Here is a 23,408-nt window from a genome sequence, read left to right as displayed (position 1 = left end):
GCATAATAGCTCTAAAAATTAACACGATATACATAGAGAGAAGCACATAGTAGCTGCCAAGGAGAACTCCCAAAATTGTGTAATTCTAGCTATGTTGATAATTAAGTGGCCATATATTATAAACACATGCAAGGTTTCACAACTATCCCATCATAGATAATTTTTATCCTCTAAAGTATGAGAGAATTTAGAATCTAGTGATGTTTTTATTTTTTGCATTGAATTATACATTTTTAATATCATAGATGAGTTAAAAAAGGGCAAATATGGCAATTTTGACTATAAATATTACAATACTTCATTAATTTTTTAGGTTTTTAAAAAAGCAAGAATTTTAATTTTATACCAACACCTATATCGATGCATATATACCAGCGCCTATACTGGCACTTTATGATATGCCTTTTACCACTTATATCTATGCCCTAAAACTATCATGTCGATCATAATTGAGCTGGTAAAATCCATCATTCCCTTGTAGTGTTGTAATGGCTTAAGGTGTGTAAAGTTAAGAATATTAATACATCATATAGGTCATTAAGTGGATGACTTTGAAGCTCACAATCACTACAAGCTAAGTTGGGGCACTATTGATGTAAAACATTGGCTGCTTGATTCAACACATCTTACCGTGGAGTGAAGATTTACCCACAACTAGTCAAGCAAGAGCTGATTACACCATCTAAATACTTCTATTACATGATAAATAACCTTGTTAAAAATTATTTTAAGTGGTGATGAGCTAGAGTACAATATAGCACTAGAAAACGACTTGAAAACAAGCTAGCCGCCTCCCTAAATGTGCTTCATATCTTATCTCATCTCTCTCCCTCTCTCAACATGGTATCAGAGCAATTCTAATCATAAGGGAAGCATCTACATCTTCTTGTTCAATTTATGATTATGATTTCATGTCTTACAAGATTGATCTTTGGTAACAGTTTTGTGCAGGGTTGATTGGTTCTTTGATTATATGTTGCCTACATGATTTTATAGCTCCACTTGTTGTAATTAGAATTGTTTCTTAATTGCATCCTTAAAGCCAAAACCAATTAGGATAGTTAAGTTGCGTAGATGGTACAGTGCTGGTGAATCCTATCAAAATGACTTGTCAATCGGAGTTCTGAGTCAAAAGTTAGGACAGTTCAGGCAAATTACATCTAAAATAGTAAAACAGGTTCTTTGTGAGAGCAAACAGGTAGTTGTATCTAAGTCATAAGTAGGATTTGATCGTCAAAGCTTTCCGTGAAAGCTTCAAACAGATGCTTGTTGTACAAGTTACAATTAGATACAAAACTTGTTGTGCAAGTTGCGTCATAAAGCAGTGCTTTTACGTGGTGCTTTTTCTTATTATTATTTTCGTCTTTTATGGACCTCTAAGTTTTCTTACGTGCATGAGACACGGGTCTCCACTTTCAGAGTTCTAATTTTGGTTCACGTTCTATTCTTTACACGATCACTTTATGCTCGTCGTCTGGTGCATGCCTATTTTTGGCTATGTTTCTCATATCTCATACATGGTCTGCAAGTTCTGTGATCTTATCTTGTACATGTTCTCACAACCCGACATGGCAAACACCATACTTGTTAACGGATTTCCTTCTGGTGCACAGCGTTTTGTTCCTCTTTTCCAAGGCCAACGATTTCCTGGTTGGAAATACAAGATGCTATTAATTTTGGAAGGAGACGAATTGGCAGATATTGTTCTTGGTATTCTTGCATGCCCTCCTCAACCTATTGATCCACTTCAGAATGATGTTATTATTACCGAAGGTCCTTTTTTTGAACAATGGAAAATTGATCATGCACATTGGATTCATCTCGTGATGATAAGGCTACTCGTCGGTATATACTTTCTGTCCTTAACAATTCACTCATGCTAGATGCTTATCCGTTATCCACGTCATATGCTATATGGGACTATCTTATCACTATGTTTGAGAAGAAAACTGTTACAAAAATTCTGTATCTCCATAATCTTCAATTCAAGGCAAGTACATCCATGTCTAGTCAATTGAATCATTTAAAGGTATTATGAATCAACTTTCTGCTGTAGGGGATCCTATTCCTCGAACTCAATTGGTTACACACCTTCTTGATATACGGTGAAGGATCCTTTGTATGATAATATTGTCACTTTATTATCTAACAAGGATGGAATTGACTTTGAGCATACATGTATTTCTTTGATTGAATATTCTCAACGTCATGATCATCAGATGTTGGTAACTCATGAAACAGTCATGATTGCCCAAGAGTACACAGCATCGAAGACAGCCTTTGCTGTCTGGAGACATCCATTTCAGCAACTCCCTTCTTCCTCCTCCCAATTTACATCTTGTGGCTTCCAAAGAGGAGATAATTCTTCTCGTTTGAGATTTTCTCAAAAGCGTTGTTCTTATTGTGACAAAACTGGTCACTTGGTATTTGAATGTTGGGCACGAGAGTACGATGATGAACACAGTATTACAAATAAGCAACCTCATTTATCAAGGGGTTCTTCCTCTTCTGCAACCTATGAATATTGTGGGAGCACAAGGCATTCATCCAGTGGATGCTTCAAGAGGCATTATGATGAAGCTCAAAATCAAGCTTATGCTACTCAACAAAATCCTCATGATAATGAAGACAATGTTCATCAATAGGCTAATTTGGTTCATTATAATGTCTTTCCAGAAAAGGTACTACATGTTCATGATGGTTCTCTCTTTATTGTTGATTTTTGTGCTACTGGCAACATGACATATCAATTGCAATGGTTACACAATTATCATCCAATTCCTATCAAGAAAGTGGTTTATCTTGCTGATAATACAACTTGCCAACAAGTAATGGGTATTGGCAACTTGTATTTGGGAACTTCTTCCGCAACCAAAATACTGCGAGAAGTTTTATATGTTCCTGATTTACAAAGAAACTTACTTTCTGTTGCGTGGCTTGTGGATCTTGGTCTATTTGTTGGATTTGATAATACAAAGTGTCGCATCGAAAAGAATGGCGCCACTATTGCGGTTCCTCGACATGGTAATCTCTTTGAACTTTCATTGAATGAGGATGTTGCAAATGTTGTTACAGCTCTAGGAGATCTGGATTGTAAGCTATGGCATCATCGGTTTGCTCACCCAAATTTCTCAAAGCTTCTTGATATTCATCGTCATGATCTTGTGAGAGATATGGACCTCAAATCTCACGCATATGGGGATATGTGAATATTGTGCTCTAGGCAAACATCATCATAAGCCATTTCCAATGTCTACAAATATTCATTCAAATAATCTTTTGGATCTCATTCATACTGATATTTATGGACCCTTTCCTCTATCCAAGTCTTGCTACCATTACTTCATTGCTTTTATTGATTATTATTCATGGTATACAAATGTCTTTTTGCTACGACATAAATGAAAAGAATTGGACACATTTAAGAGGTACCAAATATCTATGGGGAGAATCACATTGGTTGAAGAGTCAAATTTCTTTGAAGTGATAATGGTGGTGAATATATTTTCAACTTCTTTCATGATCATTGCATCAACCACGGCATCCACCCATGAGTATACCATTCCATATTCTCCCCAACACAATGGAGTAGAGTGAAAGAATTGTACAATTTTGAATGCAATCAGATGCATGCTTATTCATTCTGGATTATCTCGCTCTTTTTGGGAAGAAGCAGTATTAACAGCCGTTTTTGTTCAAAATCATCTTTCAACTACTGCACCTTCTGGTAAGATTCCAATCACAGCTTGGACAGGCCAAACTCCTTCTGTTGCACATTTCAAAGTCTTTGGGTGTATTGCTTATATTCATGTCCCAAAAGAGACATGACACAAGCTAGAACCTTCAGGTTTGAAGGTTATTTTTATTGGTTATTCTGATAACTCAAAGGGTTACAAGTTTTACAATCCAAGTTCTCAAAAGGTAATTGTTAGTCGAGATGCTATATTCAATGAGCAATTGATGGGAGGTTCGTGGTCCACAGATGATGCTGTACAAAAACATTACTCACTTTTTTTCCTTTTCTACTTTTGGACAATGATTTGCATGATGACAACACTCTTTTGATGGATACTAGAGATAAGTCTATTGATGTTCATCCTACGGTTTCAAAGGAGACTGCTACAGATCTTGATATCTATGTTGATCTTCCTATTGAACTTGAGCACGGTGCAAATCATGTATTTGATGATTATCTTGAAACCTTTAATCACGTATTGGCTGTTTGTGAAGATCCTTCAACTTATTGAGAAGCTATGTCCTCTCCATAAAAGAAACAATGGAAGGAAGCCATGGAAGCTGAATATGAGTCTTTGATCTCGAAAGGTACATGGGTTCTTACCAATCTACCTTCTGATCGTACTCCTATCAAATGTAAGTGGGTTTACAAGACTAAAACAAAGGCAGATGGATCCTTTGATAAATTCAAAGCTCGTTTAGTTGCAAAGGGATACTCACAAATTGCAGGGATTGACTATTATGACACTTTTTCACCCGTAGTTCGTAGTACAAGCATTCGAGTACTACTAGCTTTTGCAACTCAGTTTCATTTGGAAATACATCAAATGGTAAGACGGCTTTTCTTAATGGAGACTTAAAGGAGGAAATATATATGGAGCAACCTGAAGGATTTACAATTCCCGGAAAGGAACATCTTGTATGCCAGCTCCACTGTGCTTTGTATGGACTAAAACAAGCTTCACGATCATGGTACATAAAGATTGATCAATTTCTCATATCTTAGGGGTTTGTTTCTTGCTTCTCTGATCCAAATCTTTATATCAAGCGCAATGTGGATAACCATTTTGTGATATTGGCCCTTTATGTTGATGACACTATACTTGTGTCTAATAATCTATCTTTCATGCAACAAGTAAAAAAGGTTTTAACCTCAGCCTTTGATATGGTGGATCTTGGCGACATCCATTCATGCCTTGGTATTCAAGTTCAAAGGTATCATCACAATGGTATTTTTCTTCTTCATCAAACAAAGTTTATCCAAGATATTGTTCAAAAGTTTGGATTGGCTACTGCACATTCAGCAAACACTCCTTGTCTTCTTGCAAGCTCTACTAGGAGTACTTCTACAAATATTGAGGCTGAATCATTAGCTTTAAATCAACCCTATGCTAATCTTGTTGGTTGTCTTCAATTTGTGGACATGATATTCTGTTTGCAGCAAATCTGTTAGAACAATACTTGTCCTCTCCATCTATAAGACATTGGTCTCAAGCTAAACATGTTTTGAAGTACCTGAAGGGCACTGCAGATTTCGGACTTATATATCGCCGTCAAGAAGACATATCTTCATCAACTTCTCTTAATCTTTTGGGTTATTCAAATGCTGATTGGGCAAGCTCTTACTTGTCCATGCGATCCACCAGTGGTAATTGCTTCTTTATCAATGGTTGTTTGGTATCTTGGGGCTAGCAAGAAACAACACTATATTGCAGTTTTTGCTATACAGAGTCTGAATATGTAGCTGCATCTTTAGTAGCTCGTGAATTGGTTAATTTCTTTACTTGAAGAATTGTTTTCCGAAAGGAATTGGGAGGATAGAGAAAGAATGGGAAAAGAAAAAGAGACCAAGAAAAACCCATGGGACATAGTAAAAGAAATTCCAGTAGTTAAAATCTATCAGGATGACCCAATTAAAGAGGTGTATAGGGATGTGGTAGAGACCTACTATGCAACCACTAAGCACCCGAGCTTAGAGCTCCCAGTCACGCATACAATAACTGTAGAGCATCTAGAAGGTTTCACTAAGCGTGTTCATGATAGATGGGGGAACGACTTTAGAACCCTTGAATGGCCAGAGGTTACGGAAATGACATGGAAAGGAAGACCCCTTTTCACTGAGGTGTCTACCTTAGACACGGCACGTCCAGATGAATCTGCCTTTCGAGGAGAAACACTAGCACCACCATGGGCTAGAACCCCAAGTGTGGCTCGACCAGCACCTTCCTTGCGAACAACTGCTAAAGGACCAGTCTTTCCAACGATTGATCCTACGAGGAGACCCGGGGCTATTAGAGAATCTAGGGGAGAAGACAGACCACGAGCAAGTGGATATGTACCTCCAAGAGAACCCCATAGACCAAGTGAACTGATATTTGAAGAGCCTAGATTTAGAGGCGGAGACTCATATAGGAGACATGACGATGAATATTCTAGAAAAGTGAGACCATCTGCACTGCAAAAGCTTGTCAAGAAGTATGACGGATCCGGAGACCCATATGACCATATAGTAGCTTTTAAGCAAGCTATACATGCGGAGCAAGTCACAGATATGCATACACAAATCGAAGGATTTTGCTTGACGCTAGAGAGTAAGTCTTTATCATGGTTTCAGACTTTAGAGCATGAGGCAAAGCGATCTTTCGATGAGCTGGAAAAGAGCTTTATAGCTACGTTTTCAAAAATGGGAATTAAGTACAATGCGGTAGCTCAAATTTACGCTTTTAAGCAAAAAGATCAAGAATCTGTGCAAGATTGTGTAAATAGGCTAAAGCAGTACATCAATCGATGCCCTGACGATGAGAAGCCAAGCTAAGGAAGATTAATTTCTATCTTCCTGGAAGGCTTACGAAACAAGACACTTCACGCTCACCTGTACGCAAAGAAGCATGCCATCTTCAATGAGTGTTGCATGGATGCCATGGATTACGATGACAACTTCGACATGACTGGCATGGGAAACCAAGATAGTCATTCGGATGATAAACGTATCTCTAGGAAGGGCTCTGACTCTAGTGTGCCATTAGTTAATCCAGATCAGATTGCCCAGATAGTATTGAAAAAGATGGAGAAATACTATAGACCTTCCTATCGACCCCAACCATCATACATGCATACTGTACCTACAGGCCCCTACATCTGTGGAGGATGTGGAGGTAGCCATAAAACCGAGAAGTGCCCAACCTTTTCACCATTGGTTGGCAATCAACCAACAAAGAAGTGATGCCAGCTTTGTAAATGGAACTACACACATGTGACTTCGGACTGCAATCACATTGCAAGGATACAAAGGGAACAAGCAAACAACTCTGCACCTAGGCAGCAAGTTGTGAACCATGAGAGAACCTTAGTTGCTCAAGAGCAAGCACGGCCGGTGCTAGGAGCTCAACCTCCTCCACCTGGTACAGCTCCTAGCACGGCCGGTGCTAGGAGCTCAACCTCCTCCACCTGGTACAGCTTCCTTTAGACATGTGGAATATGAGAATCCTGAATTAGGTATGGAGATGGTTAGCTCTCAAACATGCTACATCGAAATGGAGCATCCTCTTGTCGAACCCTACTTTAAGAACCCAACCGGACCAAGCCTAGCTCATGACTTTAATGGAGACCCAAGCTCTTTGATGCTTATAGGATCTCATCCAACCAAGACTCAAGGTTATCCAGGACCATATCCTACAAAGAGACTATACCCCATGCAACAAACAGGACCATGCTACGAATGTGGTGGACCACATTGGGGGAGAGAATGTCCAAACAAGAAACGACCCCTCTTAGCTAACATAGGCACAACATCTACGTTTCCACCTATAGAGAGGTTTTGCCAAGGGTGTAGCATTGACCATCTACCAAAGGATTGCTTGTTGAAGCCTGCGAATCCGGTAGCACAAAAAGCTAAAGCGCCCCTCAACTATGTTGAAGTGATTCCATCACCCACGACATCTGAGGAGGAGAACGAACTAGTGTCGCTAAGAGTAGTGACTAGAGCTCAAGCACAAAAGAATGTCAAAGAGGTTGTTGAGAAACCCTCTGAGATTAAGGTTCTATCCAAAGATGGAAAAGAGAGAAAGAAATCAACTCGATGTAAACCACGCAGCAAGGGGAGTAAGAAGTCGAAGGAGCAGAAGAGCTCTGATGGAGGAAATTCTATCCCAAAAGAGCTAGAAGGAATGTTGAAAACAAAACAAATATGAGAGAAAACTCAAAATGAGCAAAAGGGAAAAGCATCTGAGTCTGAGGAAAGCTTGGGAGGATCAGTCCTTGTGGACAAGGTGTATGAGCCTTTAGATGCAGCGCTTCAAGCGTATAATAGTAGGATCACAGCTCTAATCGAGCTGCCTAAGAAGCTGCAAGAATATCCCAACCCTCGTGAAGAGAAAATCAGCTTGGCTATCCATAAGAAGTTGATTAGGGATACTCAGACTCTAATAGACGGCCCACCACCTATGTACGCAAGAGGACCTGCTTCTCTGAAGCCTAACTTAGAGACGATACCAGAAGCCACGCAAAGCATGGAAAAGGGAAGTGAAGTTGTATCTCTACATTTCCCAGAAATGCCTGAAGGAGATGATTTACCTCATACCAATGCAGACGAGTCAAAACCATTGACTACAGTGGATTTTGGAGATGAAATTCCTGAAATAGAGGAAGCAGTAGCAAGGGAGATGTGGGAAGCGGTGCAAAAACAAGTTGAGGATCTAGCATCTTCTGACAAGTCACCCCACCGTTCTCTATAGTAGAATTATCGAATCAAAGGGTTCAAGAATTTGATGCTTTATCTCTACCAGATGATGCTGAGACTGTTGTCTCAGCTCGGAGCAACAAGCTCACATGCAAGACATTGCCCTCATATTTAGGACTGTACGAAGCACATAGCCAAATCATGCAAGTACCATCAATAACACGCAACCTCATCAGGAATGCGACATAGGGAGTTTACAAGCTTTAATGTCGGCACCAGTTACGTGTACCATTCCACTCGCACAGTTCTTAAAGCTTAGGTCAAGATTGTGGGGAGAAGTGGCTACACAATTAACTGAGCAAGGATTGTGGAACCAGAACATCCAGGTTAAGGAGTTGTTGAAGGCAAAGGCTTCTGAGCTAATGCTTAGGCAAACAATTCCGGTTCCTGTGAACAAAGTTGGCAAGCATTGTGAGGATGATGAAGGAAATACTACACTTCCTGTAGAGATCAACAAGATTGAATCTATAGCTATTCTAGATAGCGGAACAAGGGTGAGTATAGCAACAAAAACTGTATGGGAAATGTGGGGAAAACCTGCAACTAGAAGTACAAGGATGAGTTTGTAATTGGCAGATGGAAATCTAGAGAGTCCCATAGGATTGCTTGAGAACGTTATGGTCAAGTCATGTGGCATTGAGTACGGACATACCTTTGCTATTGTAGACTTTGGCAAGAACACAAATTACGAAGTGATCCTAGGAAGGCCATTCATGCGCCAATTCAAAATGATTCAAGACTGGGGTTACATTGACTACTTGTACCTCAGACATAAGAATGTAACCACGAGGGTGAATCTGAAAAACCATGCTTATCGAAATGTGACGTACTCTCCTATGGATGAGTTTGATTTCGCCTCTTCAGAAGCATCGAGAGCAACTATGTCTGAAGGAAGAGCTGATCTATGGATCTGTGGAGCATCTTGTCGAGACTTGCAACCTGGAAATGTTACCATAGACAGAAGTGTGACGGATGAGGCGTTTATCCCTATACCTTTTCCTGAGAACTTGATAGATCCTTTAGAATGGAACCATGTTTTAGCTACCATAGACACTTGTGCATTGCCAAGGCAAACACAGTTCTGTGATCCAGAAGGGTATGACATTATTCCCATAAGAATGCTAAGATCGATCTATGCAGAGGAACCTCAAGAAGCCCCTAGGTATGAAGCAAACAAATCATTATTGCTAGGAGATATGGTATCTGTAGAGGAAGTATCCCCTCAGCTCAGCTGATGAAGGAGATGAGGATAGATGCTTAGAATCATCTGATGGGAAGGATTTTGATAACGATGCCATCCCTACTGTGATAGAAACATCCTCAAAAGATCCAATGATTTGGGTAAATAATGACAATGACAATACTCAAGGATGGCATGTGCCAACATCTCTCTTATATGCACAAGGCTACGGAAGGGGGGAAGCACTTAGAATTCAAATCTGGTTACCTAAAGCAGCTCGTCTATCGCGATTCACATCACATCCATTCACATCTCATCTCATCCACATCCATCGAGTCATTCACATGCACGTCTATCCACATCCATCCATTCATTCACATTCACATCTATCACTTCACATCTTATTCTCATCCATTTACATCACATCACTTCCATACATATCATCACATCTATTCACATTCACATCCACATATATTCACATCACATCACATTTCATCCACATCTCATCACATTCACATCCACATCCCTTTACATCACATCTCATCCACATCGACATCTATTTATATCACATCCACATCCACATCCATTTACATCACATTACATCATTTCACATATCCTCACATCTCATTCTCATCTCTTCATTCACATCCACATCCATTTACATCACCTCACATCCCATCCACATTCATTTACATCACACCACATCTTATCACACCCATATCCATATCCATTTACATCACATCACATCTTATCACATCCACTCACATCTTATTCACATTTAGTAACATTTTCTATTTTTGATACCGATGGGACTTTTCTAAATTTCTGCCCATTACTTGGCCTAGTTAAAGGTACTTTTTCTCAACGGATATTTTTATATTCTTTCTCAAATTTCTCAAGTGAAATATATTCAATATGCTTCTTTTGAGTAAAAGATTCTTGGAATTTACAAAAAAACAATTCTACCCATATTTCTCAATAATGCTCAAAATTCCACTTTTGATAAATACTCATAATTTGAATTATGCTAAAAATTCAACCATAGCCTTGATTCTTTGAAAGTGTGTAAAGGCTTTGCTTTTCCCTTTCATGAAGTATACCCACACCTTCCTACTATGGTGCATTCTGATGTTTGGGTACCGTCAACAAAGATTGTAGCAACCAAAAGATGCCACCATTATGTGTTTTTCCTTGATGAGTTATCCCATGATATCATAGATAATAACTTAATTAATTGGAGAAATACTCTCCCTCACCATCTAATCTTAGGCATTTTATGTGAATGCATTTGTCTTTCTTAACCATAGCCTTGAATCTCTAAAAGTGCGGAAACACTTTGCTTTTCTCTTTCATGAAGTATACCCACACCCTCCTAGCGTGGTCTCATCAATGAAAAATAACTAATAGTGGAGCATATTTTGATGGTTACCATCTTTGTTGGTACCCATTTTGATTGATGCCATCTTTGTTGGTACCCAAACACTAGAATGCACCACATCTAATGGTCTTTGACTTACATCTAATGCACCACATCTTTGTTGGTACCCAAACACTAGAATGCACCACATCTAATGGTCTTTGACTTACATTCTCTTTATGTGAAAATATATGCATAAACTATGTTTTGCCAATTGGCATGCTTCACACACTTTGTGTTTTATTCCATCCACTTTGAATTTTGGCAAACCTATAATGGTCATCATATTTTCCAACACACTAAATATAGACATGACTGATATGTTTATGCTAAATGCCAATGTACACAATCACACTTGTACTATGTGCAAACATTGTAGCCTTTACTTTAGGCATGTTTACATCCAATGTAAACATTCTACCCAATTTTGTATAGCCATATTTGGTAGTGATGTGTGTGAATACACTAGGACCAGTTAGGGCACACACTCATCATCTATCTATCATCTCATTGTGTGCTCCCTTTAGCTTCTCCCCATTCTATGTGTGTGTGTGCATGCATGTAACCTTGTTTCCAACATTTGATATCAGAGCATACACTCATCGCCCCCTAACTATATCTACCTTTCAACCCGAGTTGCCTATCTTCTCAAATCTGATCAAGGAGCCCTTCTTGAAGAAGAAACATGATCATTCCAAATACTTTGTGCAAATTCTACTAAAGTTTTGCGATTAGGTTTTTGTTCCAGACGTGTTTTGGGAGTCATTCGCACAATTTTTTATTTCTTTTAGACATCTTTGGGGATAAAATTTGTAGTGTTCTTTATTAGATTCTATAGTAGTATAATTAGATCCACTACAAATGGGTGTGCAAATATGCGTAAAAGCAGCTTTAGACACTCACACCGGATCTTGTCTACAAGCTACACTTTAGTGACATCGATACTACATCTTATAAGTAAAATTTCTACCCACTTTACTTTACATTTATTTTATACACTTTGCTGGTCTCCATTGTCAGTGGTCTTATCAGCACTGGTAACCACCTTGGTTTCGTATAAGAATCACTAAGCACTTGCAAGTTGCATGATTACTTGCTTGGGTATTCTCAAAAATGGTAGATAGCAATGTATTTCGGATGTTATCCTCCTAAGGAAAAGCTTGATAGGACCAACTACCTATTATGTTTCTAGATAATGCAGCATGTATTGGCCAAACGGCTATGGAATGTTGTGGTTGGTACTGAGAAACGTCGTGGCTTCTTATAGTAGTAAACATGGACTTAGTTTCACATGGTGCATTACCACAAAATAGCATATCTCCTACGTAGGAACAAACAAAGTGGGATGGGAGAGATGCGCAGGCACATGTATTTATTTCTTTGTGAGTCTCAAGAGGAGTGTCATTCCTCATATTTGATCATGCAAGATTGCTAAACATGCTTGAGATGCAATTGTGTCATTGTACCAAGTATGTGATGAAGCACATGTTGTTTATCTACGTAAGCAATTAGAGTCAAAGTATATGAATGAGGGAGATTTTATGGACATTTTCCTTACAAAAATCAAGGATTTGAAGGAGAAATTGGCCAATGTTGATGAAGAATATCCTGACAGTTCATGTTGGTGCCTATTGGCTTGAATGTGTTGCGGGACTCATATCAAAGTTTTTCTTCTACCACCATCAGACTCATGTGATGAAAGACAATTCAAATTCCTTGAAGTTGGAGTTAGTTTTTGTGCTCTTGCATGAAGAGAAATCCAAGAAAAATAGATTTGTCATGCGTTCAAGAGATCAAGCTTTTACCTGCCAGTCAATAAAGAGGCAAAGGTAAATCCTTTCCTCGGGCTAGTTACAAGTTGAAATCAAAGAGTGTCATCAACTAAACCTATAGACAAGAAAGACAAGCCAAAGAAAAAGGGCAAATGAAACTATTGCTGCAAACTTGGTCACTACATTAATAAGTGCTGGAAGTGGCTGGAGAAGGTGAAAAAGAAAGACTCAGGTGTGGCTATAGCTGATGCGTCAGCATCTAATGCAAAAAACAAAGAATCTGCAATCTGCAAACTATGCACATGATGATTGGGCTTTCATTGTGCAAAGCAATTTTGACTCCTTGCATAAGGATGCATGCATGGCCATTACAGATGTCCATGTCTAGTATTTTGACAGTGGTGCTAGTAAGCACATTACTTCTCATCATAGTTTGTTCCCATCACTTAAATATGCTTCACAAGTAAAGACTATTACATGTGCAAAAAACTCCTCATATCATGTAAAAGGAGTTGGTAAAAATGTTCTCATTGTTGTAGATGGTGAAACAAACACACTCTCAGATGTATCATTAGGGAAAATTAGGCCTCCAAATGGGCCCTTTAAGGGCTTCTCTCTCTTCCTAAAAACTAGAAAAAGTGCAAAAATAATATTAATATATTGGGTTTCTCTTTCTTCTTTTTGAATCAAAGTTCACTTTTTTCCATATTTTCTAAAGAGATTCAATGCTTATTTTATTCTAATGTTTTAAATTCTACGTAACTTCAATCTACTGTGAGTTAAAATCTATTAATGTGAAAAGCTAGTACTCTATAAAGTAAGAAAATAAACTTGTATGAGAATATTTATGACATATGTAAATATGCAACTATATTTCTGGCATGAGTACAACATGGAATTAGAAGATGTTGGTTGGAAATAGTGGCATTTTTTAAAAGAACTTGAATATATCTTGCATCAAACTTAGTATTTTGAAAAGTTTTTTTTTTCAATGCAATTAAACATGCTTAAGTTCTATTCTAGTGCATTTTCATGAAGTTATGGTGGTTGTCATTGGGCGAGTTTCCTCATTCAATAGCGACTCTTCTCTATTTTACTTTCCCTCCATTCAAATCTTCAATCTCTCAAGGAAGCCTTTAAGCTTTCACCTGAACCTCCTCTTTCCTCATATACTATTTATGCATGGACAACAATGAAGAGAGATTTGACTTTCTCGTACCTTCAAGTGGAACCAAAAAGTCATATTTGCCTTCATTGATTTTATATACCCAATTATTTTACTACCCAAAAGTGTTATTGCATCAAGAAGGGCATCAAGAAGTGTTCTTGTTGTTGGAGTGCTCAATGGAGGTATGTATATGTTTAGAGGGCATTAATTTTTATGTTATTTGAAATGCAAGTGTCTAAAATTAATGATAATGTTTTACTGCACTATATATTTTTGTAAAGAAAGAAGTTAATTACAACTTCACTATTGTTTTATGGTCTGTAGAACATCAAAAAAAGTTGTAAGAAGTGATTTATACATGTGCACCTAGATGATGAGTATGCTTCTCTCTATAAGAGAATAGAGACTTGTAAGAGGTCAACCTTTATGTAATACAATAGACCAGTGAATTAGAGAGAAATCATGTTGATATATGGGTGGAAGGATCAATTTACCCACCTGATCCCTTCACCCAACAACCACCTAAAATTTTCAAGCCTAGCTTCTTTAATCAAATATGTTTGTGGGGGTAATGTTGGCTTTCTAGTCACGTGTAAAGCATTTGGATATCATCACAAAGGATCATGATGATCAAGGAAGCTCACATCAAGCAATTAAATGCTCGATTGTCTAACAAGAAGAATGTATACAATGAGTTGGTAGAAGTTGTTCATGCTCGAACAATGAATTGGAACAGAAAGAAAAGGATCTAGAGGACAAGAACAACAAATTAGAAGTGGTATTAGAGAAGACAATCAAACATGGGACCACCTCTAATTTAGATGCACATGAATAAGTAAGAGAACAAAGACCACTTAGTGCATTGTCAAAAAATAGTGGAAACTACAAACATTGTATACATGCCAAGACCAATAAGCTGAAGAACCTTAAACAAGACATTGGATCACTCTCTCGAGTCTTGCTAAGATAGATAGTGAAGTCTACACTTTCTCATTCAAAGTGCAAAACAATTAGTGATAATCTCATGCATGCATGATTGCAAGATGTGAAGAATTCATTTACTGCAACTGAAACTTAAGGTATTTGTGACAAAGTTGGTTTAAGTAGAGATTTCTATGTAATGATCTATCGAGTCTTGCTAAGATAGATAGTGAAGTCTACACTTTCTCATTCAAAGTGCAAAACAATTAGTGATAATCTCATGCATGCATGATTGCAAGATGTGAAGAATTCATTTACTGCAACTGAAACTTAAGGTATTTGTGACAAAGTTGGTTTAAGTAGAGAATTCTATGTAATGATCTATCAACAAATGAATGGAGGTTTTAAGTATGTGTTTCTGTTACCATATTATAGTAGTGATGTGTGTGAACACACTTAGGACCGCCGGGGCACTTTTTCCCTCACTAGGAGGTTTTTTCCCCCGTGCATTGTATATACGCCCATTATCTTCTAGGGCTTGTTATCTTTCATTTTGGCACTCATAATACACTACTGTGTTGTGCTCAAGCTTCCTCATCTTCTTGAAGTTGTGTGTGCATTCCTGCAACCCTAATTCCAACAATTGGTATCAGAGCAGGCTTCCTCCTCCCGGGCAGCATCACCGGCACCTGCCGCTTCATCTCCTCCGATTGCAACGAGGTTTCACGAGCGTCAGCAGGTTAGTATATGCCGTGGGAAAGCCCGTAGGGCTTGGTCGTTTCAGAATTTTGATCTGAAGTCATTTCGCCCTCCGTTTTTGCATTCCAAGTACTGCGCAGGCAAAATCGTCCTACTGTGCAGATTTTCTGTCAAGATTAAAATCTGCAGGACAGGTGCCCATTCGTCTGTTTTGGGCTGTGCTATATAGCACAGGTTGATTTTATACAGGTTTACCTCTTGCAGACAGCATTTACATCTAGTAGAACAGTCATTGGCCATGGCTGACAACAATGATGTATTCCGCATGTTGGCTGCTGAGGATAAGTTGGATGGCACCAACTATCCATTGTGGGCATATATGATGCGACATGTATTGGTAGCAAAGGGGTTATGGAATATTGTGCAGGGTATTGATGCACGTCCTATTGTGGCTGGAAATGCTGCAAACACATCAGAAACAGGTACTGTTGATGATGGTGCAGGCACAAGTGCTGTAGCAGCTGTTCGAGAACCACCACTTTCAGCAGAGCAGATTCGTTGGGATGGTAGAGATGCGCAGGCTCATGCCTTGATTGCGCTGTCTGTCAAACGTACCATTATCCCACATATTCGCTCCTGCAGGACTTCTAAGGATGCTTGGGATGTACTTGCCACATTGTATCAGGCAAGAAATGAGGCTCGTGTTGCTTATCTCCGAAAACAGTTGGAGAATGAGCATATGAACGAAGGTGATTCTATGGATAGCTTTTTGACAAAGATCAAGGATTTCAAAGAGCAGCTCATTTCTGCAGATGAAATCCTGTCAGACAGTTCACTTGTGCAGACTGTTTTGAATGGTCTACCAGATTCTTATCAGGGTTTTGCTTCCACTCTTCGCTTGATGATGAAAGGCAATCCCAATGCCTTATCATTTGAGGAGTTAGTTTCTGTTTTGCTGCAAGAAGACCAGTCAAGGCAAAACAGGAATAGTATGCGTGTCGCAGATCAAGCTTTCGGTGCTAGTCAGAGAAGCGGGAAAGGTAAAGCTGGCTTTTCTTCTAGTAAGCAGAAATCTGCAAATGCTGCGCAACCAAAGAAGGAAGACAAAGATGAGAAGAAGGAAGACAAACAGAAGACATTTTGCAAGTACTGTAAGGGAAATGATCATGTCATCAAAGCGTGTCCTAAGCTGGCTGCGAAAGAGGCTAAGAAGAAAGAGGCTGGTATGGCTGTTGCAGATGCCTCTCCTTCTAACAATGAATCTGCTAATGTTGTGCTAGATACAGAATGGGCATTCAATGCGCAGTGCAGTTATGACCCATCTTTGCATGACACATGTATGTCTGCAGTAGATTCAGATGTATGGTACTTTGACAGTGGTGCCACTAAGCATATCACCTCGCAGCGCAGTTTATTCACTTTCCTTGAGTCTGCTCCCACAGGGAATACTGTCACTTGTGCCAATAACTCCTCTTATCCCGTTAAAGGAGTTGGACAGATTGTGCTGAATGTTGCAAATGGCAACACCTTTACACTTTTTGATGCATTGTATGTGCCAGGGATCAAAAAGAATCTGCTGTCAGTCTCCGCATTTGCCAAAACAGGTTTGGTTGTAAAATTTGTGGATGACAGATGTACTGTTCATGATCTCTCTTGTGGTGACATCATTGTAGCATCTGGTTCACTATGTCGAGGGCTGTATAAGCTCAATATGGATGGCAAATGTGTAGAGGATTCAGCATGTGCTATTATGGATACGCAGGCTATTTCAAATGCAAAACTGTGGCATGCACGTTTTGGTCATCTGAATTTTGCAAGTTTGCTGCGCCTGCAGAAATCTGAAATGGTGTCTTCTTTGCCTAAGCTTGAGGCACCTGTCAAGCATGTTTGTGAGGGCTGCATATTGGGTAAAATGCAGCGTGCTTCCTTTCCCAAAGATGGATCAGTGAGAGCTGAACGCAGATTGCAGCTTGTTCACAGTGATGTTTGTGGTCCCATGCAAACTCCATCATTTGGAAACTACCTTTACTTCGTGACTTTCATTGATGATTTTACCAGGCATGCATGGGTATATCCTTTGAAGGCAAAGTCCGAAGTGTTTTTGTGCTTCAAACAGTTTTTGGTTATGGCTGAAAATGTGTCAGAAAGTAAGATGGGCACCCTCCGTTCAGATCGAGGGGGGGAGTATATGTCTTCAGAATTTAATGCATTTCTGGCTGAGCGTGGGATAAAACACCAATGTACAGTGCCGTATACACCACAGCAAAATGGTGTGGCTGAGAGAAAAAACAGGTCTCTCATGGAAATGGCAAGATGTATGGTTAAGAGTCAAAGTCTACCACATGGTTTTTGGCTTGAGGCTGTCATGTGTGCCACTTATGTACTAAACAGGTGTCCCACCAAAGCATTACAGGTTGTCACTCCATATGAGGCTTGGCATGGCCGCAAGCCATCTGTTGGCCATTTACGTGTTTTTGGTTGCCTGGCATATGCATTAGTGCCTGTGCAACATCGCAGAAAATTGGATGACAAAGCTGTCAAATGTATTTTTGTTGGATATAGTGCTGAGAGCAAAGGCTATCGTTTGTATCATCCACAGACAAAGCGCATTTTGGTTAGCCGTGATGTTGTATTTGTGGAAGATGCAGTTCAGCCCTTGGTTTCATGTACTAAGGAGACAGATATCAGCTCACGTGATGTCTATGATACATTGTTGCCTCTTTTCAGTGGTGCACAGTCAAGTGCAATACCTCATGAGGCAGTTTTTCAGCCTATGCAGGTTTTAAATGATGGCACAGATCAGCCTATATCTGATGCAGATGTGCATGATGCACTTGAGGATGAGAGACAAGAGATTGAGGGCTCTAGGAATATGCCTAGATGGCTGGTGCAGACTTTGCGTGACAGCAAGTTGGATGCCCCTTTGTCTAGTCGCACTCGTTCTGGCTCTCATGGTGCCTCTTATGCGTCAGATTGTTATGCATTGGCTGTTTCTAGTATGTGCGATGAAAGTGAGCCTGTTTCATTTGATGAGGCACAAAGTTCAGAAAATTGGATGGCTGCTATGCAAGCAGAATACGATGCTATTATGAAGAATGGTACATGGTCTTTATGTGACTTGCCCCCTGGCAAGAAGGCCATTGGCACTAAGTGGGTATACAAATTGAAGCGTAAGCCTGATGGCACAGTGGATCGCCATAAGGCTAGGCTTGTTGCAAAAGGTTATGCTCAAGAGAAGGGCATTGATTTTGATGAGACTTTTGCTCCCACATGTCGTATGACCACTGTTCGTAGCATCTGTGCATTAGCAGCTCATAATGGTTGGAATGTACATCAGCTGGACATAAAGACTGCGTTCTTAAATGGAGATTTGCATGAGGAGGTGTATGTATCGCAGCCTCGTGGTTTTGTTCAAAGAGGGCAGGAAAACAAAGTGTGCAGGTTAAAAAAGGCTTTATATGGTTTAAAGCAAGCTCCACGAGCTTGGTATGAAAAAATACATGCATATTTGACTGCACATGGGTTTCAGAATAGTCCAACAGAAAGCACTTTGTATGTTAAACGTGTGGATGGTGTACATCTAATCATTGCTCTCTATGTCGATGACATGCTGCTCACAGGACCAAATAAGAGTCATATTGCTGATTTTAAGGCTGATTTGAATGCCTCTTTTGAGATGTCAGATTTGGGGCATTTGCATCATTATTTGGGGATACAATTTAAGCAGTGTGATGGAGGTATTGCTTTGTGTCAGACAAAGTATATTGAAACATTGTTGCGGAGATTTGGCCTTGAAGACTGCAAGCCTATTGCTACTCCAATGGAGACAGGTTTGAAGTTGAGTCTTCATGATGCTGGAGATCACTTTGATGTCACACTCTATCAGACAGCTGTTGGTTGCCTCATTTATGTATGCATTACGAGGCCAGACATTCAGTTTGCAGTCTCACAGGTGAGCAGATTTATGCATAGCCCAGGCATTAAGCATTGGCAGGCAGTGAAGCGTATCTTTCGCTATTTGAGTGGTACTCGGCATCTTGGGTTGTTTTATCCCAAGGGGGGATCATTGCCGCCAGATTTACATGCTTTTTCAGATTCTGACTGGGCTGGTTGTTATGACACACGCGTGTCCACGAGTGGTTTTTGCTTCATGCTTGGAAGCTCATGCATATCATGGTTGAGCAAGAAGCAGCCTACTGTGGCCACTTCTAGTTGTGAAGCTGAGTACAGGGCAGCTTTCACAGCTACGGTTGAGTGTGTGTGGCTCAGACGCCTTATGGCTGATTTGGGTGTTGGGCAGCCATCTGCCACCACCATCTTCACTGACAGTCAGAGCGCATTGGCAGTTGCGCGGAACCCAGTGTTCCATGCTCGTACGAAGCACATTGAGGTGCACTACCATTATGTCAGGGAGAGACTCTCTGCAGGAGAGATCAGTTTGGCTTATGTGCCAACACAGGATAACCTTGCAGACCTTTTCACAAAGGCTCTGCCTCGTGAGAAGTTCGAAGCTTTTCGCAAAGCTTTGGGCTTACTCCCTTTTGTGGATTCGTCCACATAGCTAGACACTTCCCTATACATGAGTGCTAGCTCTTGTTCACCGCATCACTCCAGGGGGGATTTGTTACCATATTATAGTAGTGATGTGTGTGAACACACTTAGGACCGCCGGGGCACTTTTTCCCTCACTAGGAGGTTTTTTCCCCCGTGCATTGTATATACGCCCATTATCTTCTAGGGCTTGTTATCTTTCATTTTGGCACTCATAATACACTACTGTGTTGTGCTCAAGCTTCCTCATCTTCTTGAAGTTGTGTGTGCATTCCTGCAACCCTAATTCCAACAGTTTCAAAACAAAAGAGTAGCTCCACTGCCATGCCCTTTTAGTGTCAAAAAAGCAAGGTGACAATTGAATAACAATGTCCTTGAACTCAGTGGTGGTGAGCATAAACACATAGTCCACTCGCATGTATTCAAGCATTGTACTAAAGAAGCGACCTTCGATCTAAATTCAAACAACAATTATTTCTCGGCCGGATGTGTGCAAATTGCAAGCTGTAATGCTCAAATTCTATCATTAGGGGAAGGTTGAGGTCTATAGGGGCCCTTTAAGATGCCACGTAATTAAAAGGTTATTAAGGAAAAGGGCCAATCATGTGATGCAAATGTTGGGTGATTAAAGCTGGTCAAAAGAATCTCTAGAAGATGCCTTTTTGTACTTTTCATTCCCAAAAAGTGGGGGGGGGGAGTTTTTGAAATTTCGGACATCCATAACTTCTACATATGAGCTCAAAATCTGTCGAAGATTAGAGATCCAGAATCTACTCGCTGAGCTCCTTCCATAGATATGTCACATAATATGGTTTTGCCCACTCAATTTTAAATTCAATTTTAAATTTGTCGAAGATTAGAGATCCAGAATCTACTCGCTGAGCTCTTTCCATAGATATGTCACATAATATGGTTTTGCCCACTCAATTTTGGCGAAAAATTTTAAAATTTAAACTTCTAGCCATTTGAAGAATAAGAAGGTATCTAAAGTCAAAGAAACTTAACATTTCAACAAAAAGTCGTTAAAATCATAATATGGCACCTTAAAGGGCCCCTATAGACCTCAACCTTCCCTTAATGGAAATGACTATTTAAGAATGCGGTGGCACGCTGAAATTTATGCTAAATTTTGATGAGAGTGAAACTGTGAAGAATCAAAAGATCTAAAGAGTAAGTTTTACATTGATGAACATGGCATTGGATCCTTCCATAAAGCTAAGTACTTCAATGTTGAATTTGAAAATAAAATTTGATGCCTCATAGCATTTAAGGCTCCAAAAGAGGACCATGAGATCATAAAGATGTTTTTCAATCTAGCAGAGATTCCTACTTTGGTTCAACATTAAAAAGCGAGTGAAATTCTATATGTGGATGGTTTTGGAGACTACTTAGTAGAATGGCATCTTGCGGGTGATTTGAAGACACTAAAGTACATGTTTGGTGTTTCAAATGCCAAAAAATGTAGAGTTCACTTGTTTGTATTACACACGCTTAAGAAAAAAGGTTAAGAATGAAAAAAAGTTGTGGAATATGCACACTGGCAAGGATAGTTTACCAACTCATTATGATCAATTCATATGGGATGGCAAAACAATGGTTAGGGTGGATCCAAAGTGGGACTCGTGTGATCAATTCATATTGGATGGTAGGAAAATGGTTAGGGTGGATCCAAAGTGGGACCCTATACTTGACATTCCTTTAACTTGAGTCCATCCTTGTACACTACATGCCATTTGTAGAATTGTGAAAAATTTGGTTTATGAATATATATGTTTTGCATATAAGATACAACCGATGTTGTCTGTGAGACCCCTGCCCTCACCGCGCAGCCTCCTTTGGGGGGCACTGGCAATGGAAGTAGCAGCCTCTCATGTGCAGGGCAAGGATTCCCACTGGGGGCCTCACCCATGAATGTTCGAGCAGGGGACTAGTCCCCTGTGGCTCCTCCGAAATTGAGACCGGAAAAAATTTCCTCGCCCTGGAAGCATGGGCGATTCCAGCAAGAAAATCATCTAACGGAAAATTTATCTAACGAGTCAAGGCCTTAACTATCCTTTCTAATCCGACCAAACCCGTAAGTCACATGGCCAAATCAAGAAAGAGACTTGCACTTGGTTCATAGAAATCATCGCTTCCCCCCCCTTAAGTGAGGCACAGCCCACTGATTTTTTCCCACAGAACAAGAATCTTCCTGGGACTTATTCTAACCAACATATCTAGCTGTATCTTCGTGGGACTTATTCTAACCAACATAACTTGAACATATCTAGCTGTATCATAGGAATCCACCGATCTAGCCTAACCGGCCCATGGGTTAGCCAACCGCCCCCAACCACTGTATTGGTAAGATCCCTTTATATAAAAATTTGGTTGAGTTTTGTCCTCCCGGGTACGAGGGAAAAGAGTTCCCATGCCCCCCTAGCTGGAACTCATGCAAAATACAATTTAGACACACCACTTACGCACCCAATATGAAATTGGCTTTTATAGATTCAGGTGTCTTTAAAGCAGAAACACCATATTAGATAATTTGGGAAAAATCTCATTCCCATCTGAAAAATGGGATCATGGAGAACTTGTCCAAAATTTTGTCAAAACCCCCTCATTTGACATATCAGTGGAATGATCTTGAAGAGTAGAATCTAGATCTACAATCATCAATAAATTTAGATTTGCCATGTTTAAGATATATCCAAAATTAAATGGAGTGATTGATTCCCAAAATATGAGATTTTTTCCAAATTATCTAATATTGACTTCAGACTTGAAATGAAACCATAGTATTTTGAATCATAATCCTCCAAAATATTAAGTCCATTGTTTTTCAATCAAAATATCATCCGGACTCTCCGTTGAAGACCAGCTAGTCAACCAACGAGATCCGATTTTGAGTTTCAATTCACATAGATAATTCCTTGTTATTCCATCCATATCTTCCTCGACATACGCATGGGTGTCCTAGCAACCACCACGAGCCCATGCATCGCTTGGTCAGAACCTGTGAGATCCCTATTCCCACTGCGCAACGGATTCGGGGTAGTAGCAGCAGAAGTAGCACATCGTACGCGGGTAGGGGTCTCACACTCGCGGGGCCTCGCCCACCACGGATATCCGAACAAGAGACTAATTCGTCGGTTTGTCCAAAACCGAAATCCGAAAAACTTCCTTTACCCGGAAAGCACGGGCGATTCCACCAATATAACTCTTTACTCTAACGTAGTCAAGAT

Source organism: Cibotium barometz, chromosome 22 (assembly GCF_041138505.1).
Source record: "Cibotium barometz isolate CiBa-2024 chromosome 22, ASM4113850v1, whole genome shotgun sequence".
Classification (NCBI taxonomy): domain Eukaryota; kingdom Viridiplantae; phylum Streptophyta; class Polypodiopsida; order Cyatheales; family Cibotiaceae; genus Cibotium; species Cibotium barometz.
This window is presented reverse-complemented; position numbering follows the sequence as displayed.